At 50.1% G+C, this 20,512-nt stretch overlaps 1 long non-coding RNA gene across 1 annotated transcript in view; it reads right to left on the bottom strand.

The window, feature by feature from the left end:
- The window catches only part of LOC146351610 (uncharacterized), a 69,310-nt gene extending 50,540 nt beyond the window's left edge, over positions 1 to 18,770 (bottom strand). The window contains exon 1 of the long non-coding RNA XR_014788911.1: positions 18,547 to 18,770. This is a non-coding gene — a long non-coding RNA (uncharacterized LOC146351610). The remainder of the gene's footprint in view (positions 1 to 18,546) is intronic.
- Positions 18,771 to 20,512: the final 1,742 nt, after the last annotated feature.

Raw genomic sequence — 20,512 nt, 5'->3', positions numbered from 1 at the left:
GAGCACCTTGGATAGCTTCTTTAGAGTTCTGATTGGTTCTGACTGAAACCCAGAGCAGATTCACCACCCCACTGACATCAGAGACACCTGCCTTCACTGAGTATCACAGAAGCACAGACTTGGAGGGAGGTTTGTAGTCCCATGTCACCCCCACCCCACCCCAGATCTGATGCAAGAAACCCATTCCTAGATCATCCCCAACAGATGGCTGTGCAGCCTCTGCTTGAAAAGCCCGCCATGCTGCTGGGTAATTGGTTCCATTGTCAATCTGCTCTTACTGTCAAGGCATTTCTCATAATGTTCCACCTCCAACATCCACCCTCCTGTAACTTTCCCCCATTAGATTTAGTCCTGTCCTCTGCAGAAGCAGAGAACTAGTTTTTCCCTTCTGTATGTGGCAGCCCTGCAGGGATTTGAAGAGTGTGATCATGTCATAAGAACGTATGAAGTGCCCCACTGGATCAGACTAAGGGCCTATCTAGTTGGCATGGGACTTCTGCTTCTGTCGCGAAGCTCAGTCCGCCTTATTCCCATTTCCTGATTGTGAGCTTCCCTCTCCTCCACCCTCCGAATGGGAAAAGTAAGCATGTGGGCAGCGTGCATTTTTTGGGTGTGTACTTTCCCCCCGTGTGTGAATATGAGCATTTTCCCCAAACATGCATTCTTCTAAAGTACACATTTTGCAAACAAGGAGCATCACAAGCTTGGGAGTGTGTGAGCTTTGCCTGCAAAATGCAGTCATGTTCGCATTCAGGGGTGCGGATGGGGCAACTCTGGGTCTCAAACGGACAGGAACTAGATTCTGTTCCGACAGAGGCCAAGCAGATGCCCCAATGGGAAGTGTGCAAGCAGGACATGAGGTTGACGGCACCCTCCCATTTGTGTTCCTCAGCCACTGGAAAACAGCGGCCTGCTGCCCCTGCTACTGGAGGCAATATAGTCATCTTGTCCCTCTTCAGCCCTCACTCCCCCTGGCTAAACATACCCAGTTCCTCCAACCTTTCCTGATAGGACTTGTTTTCCATACTGCTGATCACCTTCATTCCTCTCTTCCTCAGGCATGCTTCTTCGAACTAGGGATGTACGAAATTGCCCTTACCTGTCTCCGCTGGATTCTGCTGGGGGGGGGAGGTGCTCCGTCCCTCCCCCCAGAATCCTCGCCGGCCAGCTCCGCTCCACGGGGATTCCGCGGAGCCGCCAGCCGGCTCTGCCAGCAGCCAGACATCCGGCCGCTGGCTAGCAGGGACGCAAACGGCGGCGGCCGTAGCCACCGCCGTTTGCGTCCCTGTAGTCAGCCGTGATAGGCTACGTAAATCTTCATGTAGCCTATCACGTCTGACTTAAACAAAAACAAAAACACACGCGTACGCAAATGGCGGCGGCTACGGCCGCCGCCATTTGCGTTCCTTATTTTGGCCCCTCTTAGTCTACGTAAATATTTACGTAGACTAAGACGGCGAAAATAAGGGGAACGCAAATAGCATAGCGGACGCTATTTGTGTTCCCCCTTATTTTCGCCGTCTTAGTCTACATAAATATTTACGTAGACTAAGATGGGCCAAAATAAGGAACGCAAATGGCGGCGGCCGTAGCCGCCGCCATTTGCGTATGCGCGTGTTGTTTTTTTTTTTAAGTCAGACGTGATAGGCTACGTAAAGATTTACGTAGCCTATCACGTCTTTTTTTTTTTTTTAACACTGGAAATGGCGGCAGCGGCAGCCGGTCGGAAGACCGGCTGCCGCAGCTGCCGCCACTGCTGGAACCACCGCCGCCTGGAAGATCCGCCCCAGGTAAGTCTCGTCCCAGGGGGGATCCGCGGGGGGGGGGCAGGCCGTTCCGACACGGAGTTCGGGGGGCCGAATGCACTGGCATTCGGCCTCACCAAGATCCGTGGTGGAATTCTCTGCCATCCCTACTTCGAACCTTGCGGAGCCAGAAAGGTGCGCAGCTCACACCTTTGTATCGGATGTTTCCTCAGACTCTAAGACAACCAAGGCATCTGCACTGTTAACATAAATGGCTGTTATGGCTGGCATATTAGGGTGACAGAGAGCTGTGAAGGGGGAGAGGTCTCTCCCTTTGACCATTGCATAGAAGAGAGAACTCCTTTAGACCTCTTGCCATTACCCCAGCCTTCTCCAGCCTGGTGCCCTCCAGATGTGTTGGACTACAACTCCCTCCATCCTCAGCCAGCATGGCCATCATCACGGTTGATGATGACGATGGGAGATGAACAAGCGCCATCTTGTTCAAAGAGACTTGAGGCAAATGGCTGCCTGTAAGGGCTTCTTCACGCTGAGCTTTTATCCTGCTATTGGGATCGCTCCCTCACGGAAGTTTTCAGATGACGTCATGAACCTTCAGGGCACATCCAGACGTATTTCCTGGTTGTTCCATCTCAAAAAGATCTGGAAATAATGAGCTCTCTCTTTAAGTCGCACTATTAAAACAGCCACTGGATGGCGCTGTTTCATTGAGTTCTATGGAACCTTGAAAATTAAAAGCTTCCCCTCTCAGCAGTCACATGGCCGCCTCTGTAAAGGCAGAAAGGCTCCACAATGGGAGGACTGCGGGTTTTTTATTTAATGTAAAGGGAGCCTAAGCTTCAAAGACATGCCTTTGTCTCTCATTGTCCGGTTAATAGCACTGGCCAGCCTTACAGGGGTGTAGAAACAATTAGAGAACTAATGTACATGAAGGGCTATCAGCTTGGGAAAGTGCTGAATAAAGACTACAGGCCCAGTCCAGTGCCAGTTAAGCCCTGGTAGGCCCCATTTTTTCTCTGTAGGGACATAAGGACATACTTTTGTTTCTCCCATTAAAATGAATGAGATCCACTATGTCCTTCATTTGGGCTGGATTGCACCCACTGAGTCAGCCTTACTCTTTTGTGATGGTGGTTGCTAGGGTAACACACCTCTCCCCTTGCGCCCAGTTTCCAGGTCTTGGTTCCCTTGTTTTTCTGCACTGTGTTCCCTTGTTTTTCACGATCTTTAATGAAGGGGGGGGGGGCAAAGCTGGCCATGCCCAGCTCATGCGTGCCACAGCTGGGATTTGGAAGATTGGGGGCCGGGGGGAGGGTGTGTAGAGGGGAGCCGAGATCTGGGACGCTGCCTGGACGTGGCCTCCGGTGCTGCTCCACTTCTTGGCCAGGCTTCGGAAAGGGGCTTTGTTCCCAAGAGGAGTTCCGGGCCCTTTCCGATGGTGGCCTGTCTGCCCGCAGCCAGGGGAGCTGGGTGCTCCATGAAGGAATGTCCCCTCCTCAATACCCACCAAATCCATGCGTGACAAGCTTGAAATCGAGCTGTCAGTTTCCGTCTGGACAGCCCTTCACCCTGCATTCGATCTGCCTTGTTAGGCTCCGCTCGCCATTCATCTAACACAAACAAACCACTTAACCCCCGGCTCACATACACAACCCACGACTCACCCTCCTCTTTTCCTTCCTTCCTTCCTTCCTCCTTCCTCCTCCTCCTCCTCCTTTTCCCCAGCCCTCCCAAACCCAGAAGGTGCCCATGGGAAGAAGCTCCCGAAAAGAAGGGTGAAGGAAAGCCTCAGCAACCCTCGGCCGCTCCTCCTCCTCCTGTGGCAGGCAGCCCACCACGATTGATGGGGCTGATGCCAAGGCTGGCCCCATTGCCCCTGATTGAGGGTGCTGAGGCTGTGTCTCAGGCAGGGTAGGCATGGCTGGGCACCTGCCGAGGGCCCACGCCCCAGCAGGAGCCCACTGACAAGAGCCCCCAGAATTGCTCCTCCTCTTCACCATGGCAACCTGCTTTTTCACCTGCTTCTCGCTCTGGCCCAGGCATTGGCTCTCAGCCTGTCAAGCAAGGAAGTGGTAGCAATGATGAGAAAGAGGACGAGGAGTAATAGCAGCTGGTGGCAATGCCAGTGGGAAGGTAGACTCACTGAGGGAGGGGTTCCATGGGGGGGGGGCGCTACCCAAAGGCACTCCAAAACCTGGAGCCAGCCCTGAGATCAGGGCCCTCCACAGGGATCCAGAACCCTGACTGCATGGTAACTCAAGAGTCTGGATGCATGGCTCCTTCTCATATTTCATCTTGCCTGCTCAAGCACCATCATGCTCCTAGTCCTTAGGACAGGTCTGCCCACAATCATTTCTGCACCTGTGGTGAATAGTAGTCACCCCTGCTCATGACTGAAGATCAGTTGTTGTTTTGAGGACACAAAAGACCAACTGAAATGTGCAGAAATAGCATGTGACTGCAGCTAGGGATCAGGCAGCAGGTTGGGTCATTTTTTAAAGAGTGCTTTAAAACTGGCATCACAGAGGCATCATAGCCATTGGCGACCACACACATTTCTTTCATCCCATTGTTATCTCTGGTCAAACAGGCTTTGCAGGTTTTTTAAAAACCACTACAAACCCCTGCAAAACCTGTTGACCAGAGGCAAAAATGGCTCATGTGTAAGCCATTTTTGGCACACTCATCCTACACACTCATCCTATAAACGAGGCCAGATCACCTCTGCCATAGTTCACCCACAAGTGTTGCAGGAGGACCCAGGTTTACTCCCCAGCGACTCCAGTTTAAAAGAACCAGGGGAAGAGAAGGACCTCTGCCTGAGATCCCGGGAGCCATCGACACTCAGAGTAGACAAAGTTCCCCAGCCTGGTACCCTCCAGATATCCAGTCCCAGGCTGGGGCTGATGGGAGTTGAAGTCCAAAACATCTGGAAGGCACCAGGTGGAGGAAGGCCAGGTGAGTCAGACAAATAATTTCCTATTTTGCTATACCACCTTCAGTCAAAACATTATTATTATTATTATTATTATTATTATTATTATTATTACTATTACTATATTTTTTTAAAAAAACCCTCCCTCCAGTGATGAATGGGGGCAGAATGTTTTGTCACAATACCAAAATGTTTTGCTAACTCGTATTGCCCTATTTTGGGCCAAATGCTGATACACTCCAGCCCTACATGAACGGCTGGTCAGGTGGGACCAGTGCTGCCTGTGGGTGATGTTGGGTCAACCTCAAGTGTAAGGAGGTGAGGAAACGTCACGGCGTTTGCCCCAACAATGCTGCTGATCAGGATACTTGAGCTCTCCAACTCAACACAGCTCCGGCACCCAGTGGAGGCTGGTGGCTCCGATGCCCGTGGGGCTCCGCACCTTGGATCGCTTCTTTAGAGTTCTGACTGGCTCTGGCTGAAACCTGGAGCGGATTCACCACCCCACTGATATCAGAGCCACCAGCCTCCACTGCTGCACCTGTGAATTTTAGACAGGCTGCAGACTGTCTAGGTAAGGACAGAGCTGTGTGTATACTCTGTGCTTAAAGAAAAAAAACCCTAGATTTATGAACCAAGGCATTCTATATTTGGTGGTCCCCCCAAAAAGAAAGAAAAATAAATTCCATACCCTGTATAAACCATACTAAAATAGTATGGCTGTGGGAATCAGTCTATTTCTGTTCTGCGTCACTTTTCTATGTGCTTACTCATATGTCTGTCCCATCCCTTTTCTGCGTTAATCTACGAATTCTCTCCCCACCCCCAAAACTCCCCATGAAATCTGCATGAAAATCCATATTAAAATCCATACTTAAATATATATTTGAAATTGATTTTCTCTTAAAAGGTGGATATTTTCTTCCAAATATACATTTCTAAACTTTTTCTCCCAAAAAGTGCACGTTGAAAGCAGTTCTGATCTGCACATTAATCCAGCAGGGGCAGTTGAAGTCACTTCATGACGTAATTTGCAAAAACCAAATTCCTCACACACCCCTACAGAATAGTAGATGGGGGCGATACATTCTCCTGCCCCTAAGTAGCGCATGAGCGCTCATCTCATGCTCCTAAACTTTTCCAGAATATATATCCTGAGAATATAGCACGTTTGTGGTATGGGGGTAGGGAATGGGAACAGACTTTTAAAGTGTATCGTTTATGTTGGCTTTCCCATACCAGAATTCAACGCTATGCTGTTACTCTGGATCCAGGGCTGATGTCAGCATCTGGATTCTGCTGGCAGCTGCCAAGGCCCCAGTGTCGATAACCTTGGTCGTCCTTGTAAAACATTTGTTTAAAATCCAGCCTGATGCTCCAAACACCACTGGCGTCTGCGTCGAGCTGCCATTTAAAGTTCCCACAATGCTGCAGAGTGATGCTATGACAGGAACACTGTGGGGAATTAAAATGGCAGCTCGACCCAACTTCCCTGCAATATTTGGAGCCCTGTTGCTGCCACCACGGATGCAGGAGGGGCCCACCAGAAGGCACTTTGCCCTGGGCCCCCTCAAATAGGGAGTTGGTACAGTCTGGCTGTGAGCGTACCCACTCGCTTTCTCCAGTGTATATATGCGAGCTGTGCGCAAATGGCCTCTTGAAATTCTCCACCTTACTTGTGGGCAGAGAAATTTGGGAGACCATTTCACCCAATTTCTCCAGGGGGAGGAGAAATTCTCAACAGTTTCTCCCAGGTAGGGCTCCCCATTGGCAGGGCTTGTAGCACAGCTTCTTTCTTTTTGGTAAGGGTTGGGGGGGGGCATTGCACTGCAACAGCATCAGCTGTCTTGGCAGGCTGGCCCCCAGTTTGCATCCGCCGCAGTGCAGGTGGGGGCAGCGTCGTGTCCAGCTCCAGGGATGAGGCAGACTTAGTGCTCTGCCAAAATCTGTCATCCCATTTCCTGAAAGTTTTCTCCCCCCCCCCCGAAAGAGGCTTCCATTGCTCTGCCTCATTCAAGATGTTTTATAATTTATTTTTGTGGTGTTTTTGAGCTTACCTAATCACAGCTAGCCTCCCAGGCTGCCTGCACGTCCTGATCTGAAAAAGACCTATGGAAGGAATTACCTCATGGTGCCTTAAACTGGGCTTTAACTGAAGGGAGCTGAGGAGGCTACAGAAAGCCAGAGAGATGATTGTACAATGAAAAGCAGGACACGTGTGCTCACTCCTTGGCCACCTCCTAAGTAAGGTATGCCCAAGAATCCCAAACCCAGCCCATGAGAATTGCTCTGAAATTTCTCCTTTGAATTTCTTTTCAGAAGCAATTTATCTTCTATCAGATTGAATGAGAATGGTGGAAAAAATGTGGAATTTTTCAGCACAACACTAGTGTATCTCTACTTTCTATGCTGCTAGTTCCTTCACTGCCCTCGTCTCTGCCAGTTCTTACCACCATTTTCTAGCCGGTGCTAGAATCTGTTGTCCTCTAATCTGTTGTCCTCTGCAGTTCCCTCAAAAAGGATCTGGTGGAAAAGTTGAAGTGAATGTTTTATTTCTACTCCAGCAAGAATGTTTTCCCCCCTACAGAATATCTCCGATATCACATTCATTTCCTCCCCCCGCCCCCCATTTTATTTGTAATTTTCATAAATCACCGGGATACACTTCCCTATAAAACGGACGATATAAAACCATATATGTACAAACTGTTTTTGACATTTGCCTGCGATTTCTGGAAAAACAATAACCACATCCCACACATATATATACACACAGCGCCTTTTATGGCATCTATTTTTTTATTTTTAATAATATTAAATCAGGTTTAATACTCGTAGAAATTATTTGTAAAGTCATAACAGAATAATATAAATTATTTTTAAAATGAGAATTTTAAATCCTTGCAGATAGATGGTTGGGTGTATTTTCTGTGAAAATTTGCCAGTTTGGAAACCCTGAGGGAAAATGCAAACACCTCCTGACAGAGATTTTACCCAGCTCTTCTTCAGGGACCCATGCTAAGCTTGCCCTTCTCTCTTCCTCTTTTCTTCTCGGGCAGAAGAAGTGACAGATGGACTGGCTGAGCATCTGTTGCTCACCATGTTGGCAAGGCTCATGGCATGCAACAACTATAATGCCCACATCAGGGCTCAAAATTCTTACCACCCAAACAGCCACCTAGAATATAAAAAGCTGGTGAGTGGCTAACATTGCAATCTGATACATCACTATGCCCAGGTAAGTGTGTATACCAGAGGTGGGAAACCGCAGGCCTGGAGGCCAAATCTAGCTCTCCTGGGCAGGGCCAGCATCAAGGGTAGGCATGGTCGGCAGCTACTGAGAGGCCATACTCGAGCAGGGGCCCACTGACAATGGCCCCCTGGAATTGCTCCTCCTTTTCACCATGGCAACTGGCTGGTTCACCTGCCTCTCGCTCTGGCCCAGACAACGGAGGTGGTGAGGAGGAGGAGGAGCAGGAGATGCCATGGCCAACTTCCTCACTGGCTCTCTGCCTGTCAAGCAAGCAGGTGGAGGCAATGATGACAAAGAGTATGAAGAGCCATAGCAGCTGGTGACAGCGGTGGTGAGAAGGTAGGCTCGCTGAGGCAGGGGCCCACGGAGGGTGTCTTGCCCAAGGGCCCTCAAAAACCTGGAGCCGGTGTAACTCACTGGCGTATTTTTCTTTAAGAATTCTGAGCGGGAATATTGCTGCACATGCTCAGTAAAGGAGCGAGATAGGGAGCGGCCACCATTTTAGGCAGTTACCAAAATGCCATGTGGAAGAAGACTGCTTTCTCTTCCCTGTAAGACCCAGAACCCTTGCAACAGGTTAGTAGGGAGGGTTCCTTTTGAAAAAGTTGTGTGTGTGGTTTTTTAAGAGTCATGATTTTTTTTTTACAAGCACTATGAGTTCCTTGTTGTTTATGTTCTTCTATATAGTATAAAGGGCTGTTTACGTTGTTCCTGTGTTGCTGGATCCTGGCCCATTTTGAGAAGATTGCTGTGCAGCTGGAGTGAACTGAGTAGAGACTGTTTTTTTCTTTGGCCAGCAGAAAAATCAAGCTTCAGGGAGAAGTTTTATTTATAGGTTTGTTGTGGACTCAAGCTGAAAAAGAGACAGAACTTTGGGAGGGCTGTGCTCTCTTTTATTGTTTTTGGTGATAAGTGTATTGTTATGCATGTGAAATTATTACATGTGCATTATTATTGTTTTTAATTAAGAAATTAAAGTGATATATGTTAATTGTCCCTGTACAAGGCCTGTGCTGTGACTGTGAGTCCTGGAGGGAGCAATCCTATGGCCGCTAGACAGCAGCTAGACAGCCATAGGATATCTTGTTTTCCAGGAACCGACCTCTCCCGACTTCCATGCAAACAGCCCCGTCCTCCGTGCTTGCAAGAGGAGTGTGGAGCGGCTGAAAAGGGGCATGCCTGGGGGCACGGGGGGGGGGGCGGAAATGGCTGTACAACACATCCAACGTGTCATACAGCAGCCTCCTCCCCTGTGCCATCCTCCCACAGCTAGACAGCTGCAATCAGCTGTCTAGCCGAAAATGCAGGGCAGGAGAAGCGTGGAGTGAATGAGCCCCTCTGTGCTTCTCCCGCCCTGCATTGGATAGGTGGTCACCTCTGAGTTTGGAGGTGGCCACCTATCTAGATGGGCTCGCGCCCTTAAAGACCTTGAAGAAAAGTGTGATGTCGGCACTGTTTCTGGAATTCCAGTCTGGCCCTCCAGTATTCCCAGAAGGCCCCACCTCCTTTCCTCCCACCGCCGATCATTTGGTGGTTTTGTGGGGTTTCTGCAGTGTTTTTCCCCATTCTAAAAGGTTGAACTGACTCTCCTAAGGCTTAAGACACTGGCAGTATGAGCTTTAAGCTACAGCTTTTGTCTTTTTGGCCCCATCACTTTTGCATTTGGCCCTGTCATTTTTGCCTTCAACCCTGCCCACCGCTGGAATGCAGTCCCTGAAAGCTCATCCAAAATGGAATGCAGCCTGCCGGCTGAAAGAGGTTCCCCACTCCTGGTGTATAGTATTGCTTCATAAGAGTTCAAACTGTGAGCCAAAGTTTACATCCAGGTTTAAATCTCGTCTTAGCCACAAATTCACCGGGGGGGGGGTTTCTCCACAACAAGCCTCATTGACCACAATGGGACTTACTTCTGAGTAGACCGTAATTGGTTTGTGCCAGGAAACACAGGGACAGGAAACCCCCCTTGACCGGGGTCACAGTGAAAAGCACACCGCTGGGCAGGGCTAGCATACCCAAGGTAAATGCAGGGGTTGCATTTACACTACAACTATACCGTGACGAACCTGACTTAAGGAAAATAATCGGACGTTAAGCAGTCTCAGGAAATCCGGGTTTTCCCTGATAAGCTCTGGGGCGGCCCTGCTAAGCTCTGGGGCAGCTGCTGGATGGCCACAACGTCATGTATCCATAACGATCTCCAAACGCAGCCAGCTCGGAGTAAGTCACTGTTGGAGACACCCCCTAGGTAGCCTTCGGAAAATTCTGTTATTCAGAAAACTCTTCCATGGGGGGGGGGGGACTTGCTTATAGAAAACACACTTGTCAAGGTGACAGCTAAACTAAAATACATCTCCTTGACATCCTAATTTTCTTTGCAGACAATTAAAAAACAAACCCTAGGTTGGCCACTTACTCCTTGCCAGAAAAAGAGGAAATGCATCATCAAAAAAGAAAAGAGGACTCAGATGTGCATAAAGGTTGCATATGCTAATTTACATTTATAGATGCCAATTTGGATATAATTACTATAATTTAAACAGAAATACAGTATATTCCCCCCAACCCTAGTGGGGATGACTGTGACCAGGTGACCTGTGTGCCTGTTCAATCTGCTCTCCCAGTGCTAACTCTGGGCGGGCATCTTCTTTCTTCTGATGGTTCTTTATCTTTAAACTGGATGAAGACTGGACAGCCTTCAAATAGAGGATGCCTTCAAAACAGAGGCAAGTGTTTTTCCCCATCTTGGCTGGGGAATGCTGGGAGTTGTAGGACTTTTTTCTGTCTAAACTTGCATAGGATTGACACTTTAGAGGGTAAACCAGCCTTCCCCGACCTGGTGCCCTCTGAGTATGTTGGACTACAGCTCCCAGCATCCCCAGCCTGCATGGGATTTGAAGGAAGGCAGAGAGGCGTTGTCACAGAGGTGTTCTGGGAGGCAGTACTATTCATAAGGGGCAGCAAGGGAGAATGGGTGAAGTTGTTTGAGGGAGCAAGAGATCTTCGGGCGGTGGAGCTGGAGAAGCGAGCATCACAGGCAAGGATGTCTCGGGATATAAGTGTGGAGGGATAGAGGGAACGTGAGAATTTCTGAAGCTGCCTTCTACTGAGCCAGACCCTTGGTCCATCTAGCCCAGTATTGTCATCACTGACTGGCAGCAGCTCTCCGGAATTCCAGGCAGGATTCTTTCTGGAGAAGTCCTGCACGCAAAGGATGTGCTCAACCACTGAGCTACAGCCCCAGGAGGGCATGACCGTGGAGGGCTTTGAAGATATGTCCCTTGCACTGGATCTGGGAGCAGACAGGAAGCCCATGTAGGCAAAAAGACTGCCTCCAGCTATCAGAACTTAGGGAAATGCTAAACCAGGGAGTACTCTCTTCTTTTCCTGGATTGATTGATTCACACTGAGAACAAGATCTTTCGTTATTCATGGCATATGAATCTGTCCCCTACCTCCCAGATCCCTGTTTATGAAATCCCTCCCCCCACCCCGGCTCTACTCTTCTTTTCCTCTGCCCTCTCGAAGGCTGGCTCCCTTCCTCTTTCTTCCTTCACCCCTCTCCCCTCCTGTGTGCGAACCATCCCAAGCCCTGGCTCGTAATGAAAGGGCAAGTGTACAAAATTTTCTTTGACACAATTAAAAAGCCCGGGGTCCCGGCCCTCTCAGCTTGCGTCAGTGTGTTAAATTAATGTAGCATAAAAAATCATTATGCGGGGACACAGATGGACGTGGCCAAGCAGAAAATGCAATGTGCAAAGGCAGAAGGCCCCTGGTTACCCGTGTAAACATTAACGCAGAGACAGGGTTCCAGGCCAAGGGGGATAATACAGGAAGCTCCTGGATTGCCAGAGGGATGGAGTGGCAGGGTTCAGTGTCCACGAGGTGGGGGATCAAACTTTTCAGGAATTCATGCTGGCTGTCCTAGAAGCCTGGCTTTTTTTATCCTAAAAAAGGATTATCGATGCTCAGTAGAGAGGGAAAGGCACTTTGCACATGCTCAGAGGCAGCCTTTTTGAAAGCCAGGAAAAGGGAACATGTCTCAGTAGCCCTGCGGTGCTATTTTGTGCTGCAGGATCACACAGAGTGTCTTTTCCTTCACTGGCATCTCCTCCGCAGGATTCCTTTCTCTCTCTTTCTCTCTCTCTTTCTTCTCTTGTAATTCTGCATCCCTCCAACACAAGGCAGAAGTCTTGTGAGCAGCTGAAACTGGGTAACAAAATGGGAGCTGGACTGCTTTCTTGTCAGGACCCCACCACGGATCCCTCGACACACACTGTCTGCTCCCAGTACAGCCTCCCACAAGGCCCCACTGATCATCACAGAGAGATCCTGTCTCACTTGAGAGGAGTTAACTTGGTTTGGTGCACAGCGGTCAGGTCTCTCCATCCCCTCAAGACCAGGGGCTCTGAAGCCCAGTGAGTGCAAGGGTGCCAGACTCCGGGGCTTAGCTGTGGGCAGGACAGGGGGTTGGAGCTCGCTCCCTGACAGCCACAATTAACATGTCATTATGGTCAGGCACAGATGGGGGTAACAGAGCAGAAAACAAGCCCAACACATGCAGTCCTGGGAGCAAAGGGCAGGAGGCTTACACACGGGACACACAGCAAAGCCCAGACAGGCAGCTCTCAGGCATGCACTCACTCCGATGTGCCTGTTCACACATGCTGGGTACACTGCTTGCACTTTACTCATCGTGGAGCTTGACTCAACTTTTGATGAGTGCAGCAGGCTGTATGAACTCATTCCACATTCGGGGCGAGGCAATATGGAAAGGCATCCGTGGTGCTTAATCTGCAGTTTGACGGCTCTTGGCTCTTTCGCACATTCAAGATGCCCCTTGATGCAGCAAACTGTTTGAACACGTGTTGCTGTTGTACATCTGTAGCTTAAATGCAACGGACAGCTCATGGATCCTTGTTTAATGTGTGGCTGGGTTTTTTTTATACGTTAAAAAGAGGGCAGTCTTTCTGGAAATCACATCCTCTAATCTGGCTGCATCTCTGGCTCCTCTTAGATCAGGTTTGGGCAACCTGTGGCCCCCCCAGATGTTTTGGCCTACAACTCCCATCAGCCCTAGCTGGCATAGCCAATCTAGAGGGCCACAAGTTGCCCACCCCGTCTTAGATGTGTGGAATGTGGTTGTTCAGTGGCGGGGGAAGGGCAGTTCATTCTGCACATACTAGGGTGCACTTTGCTTCTTATTTCAGATGTTTCGGGGCTCAGCCCTAGTTTTAAGCACATGTTCTGGAGCCGAGCCCTGCTTTGAATGAAGACCTAGGCTTAAATTCCATCTGCGCACTGATGCTCAACTGACTCTTATGCTCAGCGCCTTGCAGCGGGCTGGTCAAACATCGACTTCATGGGTACACAGAAGAAATGCAGTATCTGCACAGCATACTGGTGCAATTGCTGTTCAGGCATGTGGAAGTTCCAGGTATGGTGTTGCTGGGTTGCACCACCCATCACCACTTTCCTGATCGTAAAGTTTGTACCTTGACTGTCTGTCCCCCTGTGACAGACCCATGGTTTTCGATAGCAAAGACTCTGTTCTTCTGCATGCAAACTTTTAATGGAACATTGCTGTTGCAGGCAGGGTCACAACAGGCTGTGCATGTCCACACAGACCTGCTAACGTGTACACACAATCTGCCTCTGAAGCCCACGTACAAAGCTGTATCACCTACACAGCTGTGCATGCACCTTCCACCCACTCAGATGTGATGGCCCCCACAAGTGGCATGCAAATAGTCTTGTGTGCCATGCGTGCAAGCCCTCACGGATGTGAGCACAAGCGCACAGAGAGGCTCATGCTGAATCAAACAGAGATACCGTGCCTGTGTTTACATGTTGCAGGCATGACTTCAGCAAGCCAAATGACCGGCCTGGTGAATGGGTTCCCCCATGTCCCAAATGCCGAGAGCGCTTCAGGCTTTGATCCATTCCTCTCCCCATCTTGCCCATGCGCCCATAAACCACGCCAACCCTCCTCTGACACCCTTGTTTTCCCCAGGCTACCGCATGCCCCTCCCCAGAGCTGTTGGGCCAAGGGTGGGGGTGAAAGGGGGATCCATCTGCCGTAATGGAGCTGTTTGGCTCCCTCGCTCACCCTGACCTTTCTGCCTGGCTGGCCCCAGCAGTGTAAATGGGTTTCTTTCTTCCTCTCCTTGCCCCTCCTTCCCTCCTCCGCCCCAGCCGCCACCCCCAGCTCTGATCCTGCTTGCATCTCTCTCAACCCCCAGCGCTGCGAAAAATCTGTCACCTAGGGTGTATTAATCGGACTGGAATTTTAATCCCCGTCATATTAACCACGACTCCTCACCGCCCCCCTGCTAAACACGGCTCTCTTTTGCCCACCCCAGACTCTCTCTCTCTCTCTCTCTCTCCCTCCCCCGCTCTCTCATTTAAAAAAAACTTTCCAAAGCCCAGCCCTGCCAAAGCAGCCGACTGACTGACGTGCTCTGTTAATTTTCAGGGCTACGAGAACTTAATCCTCCTGCAAGGAGAAGCAAAATGGCCAGAAGTAATTCGCAGCAGAGCATTACAGGAGGGGAGAGGAAGGTTTTTGGCATGGGGGGGCAGGGCAGAAGATAGGTGGAGAGGTAGAGCCAAGCCCACTCTCACATGGGAAGCCCGGAATTGGTAAGAAGTGTGGATATGGCAATATCATATTCCTTAATTGGCCTGAGAATCGTTTTTAACACTCGGGGCCTGTTACAGCCTCCATCTTGCACAGCTATGAGGCAAGGCAGTCATTTTTAGACTACTTACCTTGGGGGACCCCATTCCACGTCTGCCATGGGGAACCCCTGTGCATTTTCAAAGGTTTCTGGGACATTTTCTAGCTAGGGCACCCACTACTACGGGGGTCTTCAACACAGTGCCTGTGGTTGCCATAGCACCTGCAGGGACCTCCATTGGCACCCACAAAGCTCTCCACTCCCTGCCTCCTTCAAAAAATTTTTTAATAGAAAGCTTGGAAAATGTTAGCGCAGTTTTCTTTCTCTCCCTTTCTAGCCTCTAGCCTTGCTCTTTCTCCCTCCTGTTTAGCTCACCGTTTCTCCCCCTCCTAGCCTCTAGCCTTGCTCTTTCTCTCCCCTCTACCTCTTTGCCATGCTATTTCCCCCTCCCTCCCTCTAGCCTTGCTATTTCTCCCCAACCTCATTAGCTCACTGTTTCTCCCACTTAGGCTCTAGCCTTGCTCTTTCTCTACCCCTTTGCCTTGCTGTTTCCCGCTCCCTCTCAGCCTCTGGCTTTGCTGTTTCTCTTGCCATCTCTTTCCTTTGCTGTTTCTCTCCCTTCCCAGCCTTGCTCTTTCTCTCTGCTCTACCCCTTTGTGTGGCTATTTCCCCCTCCTTCCCAGCCTCCAGCCTTGCTATTTCACCCAACCACTTTAGCTCACTGTTTCTCCCCTCCCAGCCTCTAGCCTTGCTCTTTCTCTCCCCTCTACCTCTTTGCCATGCTATTTCCCCATCCCTCCCAGCCTCCAGCCTAGCTATTTCTCCCCAACCTCATTAGCTCACTGTTTCTCCCACTTAGGCTCTAGCCTTGCTCTTTCTCTACCCCTTTGCCTTGCTGTTTCCCGCTCCCTGCCAGCCTCTAGCTTTGCTATGTCTCTTTCCCTTGCTGTTTCTCTCCTTCCCAAAGCCTCTAGCCTGGCTATTTGTTTCCCCTCTATCTCTTTGCCTTGCTATTTCCCCCTCCCTCCCAGCCTCTAGCTTCATTATTTCTCTCTACCTCCCCCACCTCTTTAGCTCACTTTTGACTAGCCAGGCCCCCATGGCAGCCATCAAGTGACTAGCCACATAAGCCTCCATGGCAGCCATTTTGTGGTGGTGCCCACAGCAGCTTCTCAAATTTCCAAATGTTCCCCCCGGGTCTAAAATGGTTGGGGAGCCCTGTGCTACTAGATCATGCTGGGTGCTGGATAAGCATGTGCAGGTTCAAACATCCTCTCCAGTTTCTTTGTTTCTTTGTTTAACTGATGCCCCACCTTTCCGTCCAAAAAATGGCACTCAAGGCAGCCACAATCAAATCCAGATTGAAAACAGAATCTTAATTAAAACGCAATGTAAAACAAACACATTAAAAACAGAATTCTAAAAAGGTAAGAAATAGCTGTATTTCTTCACACAGTGCATAGTTAAACTGTGGAATTTGCTACCACAAGATGTAGTGATGGCCACCACTTTGGATGGCTTTAAAGGGGGGTTAGACAAATTCCTGGAGGAGAAGGCTATAAATCCTGATGGCTATATGCTACCTCCAGTACCAGAGGCAGTATGACTATGTAAAGCAGTTGCTGGGGAACATGGGCAGGAGGGTGCTGTTACACTCATGCCATGCTTGTGAGTTTCCTGTGGGCAGCTAGTTGGCCATGTGTGAACAGAATGCTGGACTAGATGGACCCTTGGTCTGATCCAGCAGGGCTCTTCTTGTGTTCTTATGTTCTGTTTAGCAGGCACACAGTAGTACAATTTAGGTAATTTGAGACTGGACTTGATCTAATGGTCTTACACCCCTGCCTCCTTTGAGGGTTGTGTGCATTACTTTACCTGCCTCAAAATGTGGTAAGCCAGCCCTTCTGCGTTTGCCCCCACCCCCACTCATTCTGCTGCGTGGGGCTCTCGATCTCTGCCATAATATCACCACTGAATGCATACATCCAATGTTTAGAGGGGGAGGCCCCGACCCTGACAGAGCACTCCCCACTGGCCCCGCCCCCACTTCCACATATACTTGATGCCTATGTTGTGGTCTTTTTGATGCCAGGTGAAGGCCATTTTCTTTTCCCAGACATTTTAGTCTTTCAGTTTTAAAAATTGCCTTAGGGTGCAATCCTATGCATGTTCAGACAGAACAAACTTCTACAACTCCCAGCATTCCCCAGTCTGAACATGCATAGGATTGCGCCCTAAGGCCATTTTTAGATCTTTGCCCTGCTGCCGGCTTTTACCCTGGTTTTTACTTTGATTTTCTTCTTCTTTTTTAACTTAAGGTTTTTAATATTATGTTTTACCATGTTTTTGTATCTTTAGGGCGTTACGTTTCATTTTGTGAACTGCCCAGAGAGCTTTGGCTGTTGGACAGTATAGAAATGGAATAAACAAAGAATTTTATTTATTTATTTCCCGCCTTTCCCACTTCTGAAAAACTGGTTTTGCAAATTTGCAACTGGAAGAAGGAAAGGCAGCTGTGGTCAGGGCCACTTGGCTAGCACCTGTGAGGTCGCCAAATGACACTTGGAGCTGTAGCAGGACGTTAAAATGGTGGGTGACACCCAGCTGCCTGGTGGTGCAGCTGCTGCCCAGCCTTGCCACCACCAGATTATCTCTGCTGAAGGGGTGGCAGGAACTGACGTCGGAGGGGGCTTGCTGAGTGATAGTTTGCAGAGGGACCCCTCAAACCTGGCGCCCCAGCCTTGGCTGTGTAGAACATGGACTTCCAGCAAGTGCTGCTTGTCCTTCAGAGGTGAGCAAAGTTGCTTCTTGCCAAAATTTCCTCTTCCATCTACACAGCTATTGAAGCTGCCACAGAAGACCTGTCCTCCTGACTGAGCCAGCCTTTTCCCTGGTTTACTGTCCACACCCATCTCCTTGGGGCTGCGATTCTCCTGCCATCCTGCTGGAGCGCTGTTTGCCCATTTTCCAAAACTTCAGCTTCAGCTAGTCAAGGAAGAATATATGGGCACGGCCAGATAAGCTTCAGTAACACCCATTTCAGTGCTCCCAGTCTTGGCATCCCAGCAGTACATTGGGCATCAGCTCACGCCAAACCATGCTGACTGGCTCATGCAGCTGACGGGGACAGGGGCAGACCAGAGTGGGTTGGCTAGTGTGCAGAGCTGGGTGGCTTCCTGCACTTACAGCTGAGTGTCAGGAGGAAGTGGATCCTGCCTTTCCCTGGGCCACTTCCTGTTTTTCTTCCCACTACAGCACCTGTCCTGACACACAGGAAACCACTGACCAGGCAAGTCAATGTCATGTTCCCCAACTCTTGGACCTTCCAGAGTGCAGCAGGGGGTTCTGATGAGGACAAGGCACAGCCTACTTTCTCGGGGTTAGGGCAGGCAGTGCCTTGTTCAGGGACACCGGGCTGTGTCCTCTGGCTGGAGAGCCCCAAATACAGCAATGAAACGCAATCAGGAGAATAAGAACACTTAGCACTTAAATCACAGGTGGGGAATGTGTGGTCCTGCAGATAGTTGGACTCCAACATCCATCAGCCCCAGCCAGCATGGCCAGTGGTCAAGCATGACTTGATCTGTGGTCCAACAACATCCAAAGGGCCACAGGTTCCCCATCCCAGACTTGAAGCATGCCTTAGAGCAGGGGTGCAGAACCAGGGTGGGCTGGGGGCGGAATTGCCTCCCCCCAGCTCTCCACAGGCCGGATGACATCAGTGGGTGTGGCCTGAGAAGACTAGATGAGTTCATGCCTGAGGTGAGATTTGAACTGGAGATTTCCCAGTTCAAATTTTAATCACTGCTTGCTGTAAAATGTTGATGCCAGAATCACTCCAGGGCAATGTTGTCGTTTTCTCCTCATTGGCACCAAGAGGGATTAGAACAGCCTTGGAGGGCAGTGGGCACTCACCTGCTATTCCATTGGCCTGGATATCCCGCCATGTTCGCTCAACTGCGCCAGGCCACACGCAGCACTGTCAAGCAGAGACCGCCTTGCCTTGCCTTGCGATGGGATTGCCTCTCTCCCAGAGCAGCCCAGCCGTTTTTGCAGTAGAAAGGACAGTGGGCTGTGGCATGGAAGCCGGCCTCGGTGCTGTGCGCGTGCTTCCAGGACGAGACGAGTCGTTATTCTGCAGGGAACTGGCTTTCTCCCAAGCCCTGGTGGGAGGATGAGTCTTGGTTCAAGGTTACAAATACCAGAAGCAAGTGTGAGGCCCCAGTCACGAGACAGGATGGTGTCTGTGTGTGTAGAGAGAGTGTGAGAGAGCAAGAGGGTGAAAGAGAAAGAATCTGGCACCCAGGACCTCTTTTCACACCCAAGAGGCATACGCACGCAGAAGGAAGTCGTTGTCACCTCGTTTGGTTGTTCGCTTATTGTCTGGGGCCCTTCTGAGGCTCGCTCTCAGGGCTTCTGTGTGTTCTGGGAGACAGCCTGAGACACAGAAACGGTTTCTTCCATTGCACGAACCCAGAGGGCTTGGCTGCATGATGGCGCTCCATTCCAAGATCAGAACATGAGTTTGTGCAGTGCGTCCAGAGCACAGGCTGTCTGGGGGCGCGGGGACGGGGTAGCGTCAGCCAGCCTTCACTGTGCCCCTGGCTGTTCACACAGCTGGCATAAGAATGGCTATGAGACCAGCGCGGGATGTTTTGTATGAGCAGCACACGAGATTTCTCATGCCCACTGTGAGTGCGTGTGCATACGCCCGGGTTAAAGGTACCTCTCTCATTGGAGAGACTACCTCTGCTTTTGGCTGCTTGCCGTGGCAATACATCCAGGATGTGGGCAGCTGCAGAGTGAGCATAATGTCATATATGATCCCTTTTCTTGTGGAGGGCTGCTACTCATTCTGTGGATCTTTGGAATCTCTCAGAAATCTCAGTGTCACACACCAATGTAGCTAGTGGTAGAGGAGAGGCTCTGCGAGTGAAAGGACCTCTCAGTCCAGGCCTTGGTATCTCTAGTTAAAGCAGGGGTGGACATCTGTGGGAGGTCCAGGGGCCATCTTCACCCTGTGCCCCCACCTCCCCTGCAGGCACGAAAAATATAAAATTAATATCATAAAAAAATTTAAAATGGCATCCGTAGTGGCTACGGTGCACCATAAGGGTCAAATTTAGTGTGTTTGCAAGCAAAATTTGCCCCTTTGATGTTCTGAAGCCACTACAGGAGCCATTCTGAGTCCCAGTATTGAGGGAAAAGCGGGCTAGAAATAAATATAATAATAATTCTCCCCCAAATTTGGGGGCGGCAGGAGCCACAGGTGGGGGCTACCTGCTGCCCATGGGCCATATGTTGCCCACGCCTGAGTTAAAGAATCTTGGGTAGAGGGGCTGGGCAGATCTCTGCACAGATCTCTGGCTGGAAGGTTGTTGCTGGTCAAAGTCAACATGACTGGGTGGCTGGCTGACATGTATCTATATTCCCATTTGCATGTGTGCATCTTGGTCCTGACACTGGTCACCTAGTGGTGAGGAAAATCCACTCCGCACATGCCCCGCATCCCCATCACATATTCTTCGTATTGCACTGAAATCAAGCTCCAGGACTAAGCCAAGGCACAACTGAAGCCCAGTCAGCAACTGTTTGCTAAAATGCATAGTGGTGATGGCCCCAGACAGATTTAAAGGGATGGACACAGGCAAATGAACAATGCTCAGGGCCTGGCCTGTCTCTTCTCTCCCTCCGCCGCCCCCCACCGCTCCCCTGATGTGGCAATCCTACCTTCCCTGAATTGGGAGATTCACCATTGACTTGGGGGATTAGCGAAAGGCGCAGATAAGTAGCTAGTTCTTTGCTTAAGCCCTTGATGCCAGCAAAGCTGCAAAGCAAATAGAAAGCAGTTTGCCATGGGGGCCCATCCCAGCGGCATCTG

Source organism: Heloderma suspectum, chromosome 3 (genome assembly GCF_057233095.1).
Source record: "Heloderma suspectum isolate Gila_16-S chromosome 3, 16-S_ref, whole genome shotgun sequence".
NCBI classification, from domain to species: domain Eukaryota; kingdom Metazoa; phylum Chordata; class Lepidosauria; order Squamata; family Helodermatidae; genus Heloderma; species Heloderma suspectum.
Note: the sequence above shows the minus strand (reverse complement) of the source record. Positions and strands in the feature narration are given on the sequence as shown.